Source organism: Palaemon carinicauda, chromosome 11, assembly GCF_036898095.1.
Source record: "Palaemon carinicauda isolate YSFRI2023 chromosome 11, ASM3689809v2, whole genome shotgun sequence".
Classification (NCBI taxonomy): domain Eukaryota; kingdom Metazoa; phylum Arthropoda; class Malacostraca; order Decapoda; family Palaemonidae; genus Palaemon; species Palaemon carinicauda.
In genome coordinates this window covers 26,896,052-26,898,706 of record NC_090735.1, presented here as the reverse complement: position 1 = coordinate 26,898,706, position 2,655 = coordinate 26,896,052, and positions in this window count along the sequence as shown.

The following is a 2,655-nucleotide window of genomic DNA, read 5'->3' as shown; positions in this document are numbered from 1 at the left end:
TGGATGCAGCCTCTTTCAAATAAATGTATCAATAAGTGAGGCGTAAATGAATAAGAAACAGCTTTATTGCGTAATCATCGCGGCAATTCGCGTTATGGCAATGAATATTTTCCGGCGTCATTACGTCATCGTATCAACAGACGGTTAAAATTTGGTGGATGAATAGAAATTGGGTCGGGAATAAAATTTTGTACTGAGAGCAATAGGAGTGATTTGATTATGAATTAAATTCACTGGTTAAATTTGGCTACCATTTCGCGTACACACACATACACACGCACATACAAACACACACACACACACACACACACACACACACATATATATATATATATATATATATATATATATATATATATATATATATATATATATATATATATATATATATATATATATATATAGAGAGAGAGAGAGAGAGAGAGAGAGAGAGAGAGAGAGAGTAGGAGATTCAGCATAAGAAGCTTCATTTGTGGATGATAACGGACAAGGGTACACAATCAAACTCGGCTAATCCCTCGTCAGGCTGAGAGGAGTGAACTGGGGAGTGAGAGAGTTTTCTGGGGGGGGGGTGTGTCTAAAGTTTGAAAAGGGTCTGGCGGTGAGGTGTCTGATAGGTTGATTTCAAGTCTAAGATCAGACTCCTGAATTCGACAGTTATATTTACAGTGGACTTGAAATGAATTGATAGCTCGATTGGTAAAGTCATCCATACAGGCATTGTTTCGGCTCAGGCAGGGCATAGGATCGAATCCTTGCCGGGCCAGAAGCATTTACCATAAAAGAATTTCCAGTGAATATACATTCACAAGAGTAGAATTCGATAATGAATGACTTTGTGGTTGATATTTACATTGATTAAAATACCGTGTATTAGTGATATATATCTATTATAATAACCACGTGTTGCAAACTCACTAGTCAGCGGTCATGGTGGAGATGGGTTGCTTTCAAGTGTAAAAACAGGTTCCTGAATTCGACAGGTGTATGTACAGTGGACTTAAAATGAAGTTTATTCACTGTTGATAGCCCGATTAGTAAAGTCGTCGATGCAGGCATTGTTTCTGCTCAGGATATAGGTTCGAATCCTTGCCCAGCCAGAACCATTTATCATAATGAATTTCCAGTGTATATATATTTCAAAGGGTAGAATTCGATATTAAATATCATTGTGGTTGATATTTACATTGAATAAATCTCGTGTATTATTTCATCTATTCAAATAACTTATAAATACCCTTTCCTATCGAATTCGCTCTGCCTTGGGATCTCGAACCATTAGGGAAATTACTTTAATGATAAATATTTCTGGCAGGCCAAGGACTTGAACCTATGAACGATAGAAATAATGATAAACATTTGACTGTTTTGACCAGCCTAACATTTATTCCTATTGCTATAGATCATAGGGTATCTGTTGCTTATGTGAAAAAACTTTTTAATACATTGAAAAATATCTCGATTAACCTTTCTTGACATCCGAAAAGGGAAACATTTATTGGCAACGATTTAAACTCACTTTTATATTGTTACAAAAAACCTATCTTTGAAACAATCTTTTGTATAAAGAAAAACTTTATTTATATTCTCATTAATCCCGGAAACATAATCATGTATACTTATATCTCCGTCTCTCCAAACTATCATCTTCAAATCTCTGCTCAACACAAAATTCCTCAAAAACATCACGATCAATATTCGTACTAATAAAAATAAATGTTGACAAACAATTATCATATATCTTTAATAGCCTAATAAAACATCAACACCTCAACTATATAGATGAACATTGGCTCTTATTGTTATAGGTGTACCCATCTCTTCTGATTCATTTGCAGCGATCATCAGCATCCCTGACTTGTAAGTGACCTCTCTCTCTCTCTCTCTCTCTCTCTCTCTCTCTCTCTCTCTCTCTCTCTCTCTCTCTCTCTCAGATTCGGCATTTATATTCACGATTGGCCTATCATTAATTTAGGAAAACCATGGCCGTTACTGGCAAAGATATATATATATATATATATATATATATATATATATATATATATATATATATATATATATATATATATATATACACACACTCAAACACACACAAACACACACACTTAATGCATTCTTTTAACATATAATGAACCAAGAAACATCTTCAATGACATGCATACATTTACTAATGAAATGATGATAAGGTTTATTTTATAACTGATTTACACTCTGGAACGCCCTTATTCACAAACACGAATTCTCAGTTGTATGACGCAACACAACCAGGCATGGCGAAGACACAAAATTGTGACCATTTTCTTTTCATTATTCGATATCTCTATGTTGATTACGCTTATTATAAAAACATCAAATTACACCCTAGTCATGCAACTTCTGGCATATAACTATTACTCCCTCAATTATTTAAATCTGCAATGAATAATGATATTCTCCATTCAAGGAAATCAATTTGGCAGCGCTGTCCCAAACTCGTCTCGCCAACCTTAACTATACTGATGATTGTTACCTTGGTCACTTTTACAGGGACATGACTTGATATTCATGTATTCTGATGAAGAAGGGAAATACTGAACACTTTCATAAGCAAACTCAGGTTACTTCCGATAGCATATGAAGAATTCACAGCATTTTCTGTTAAAAATATCCATTCCT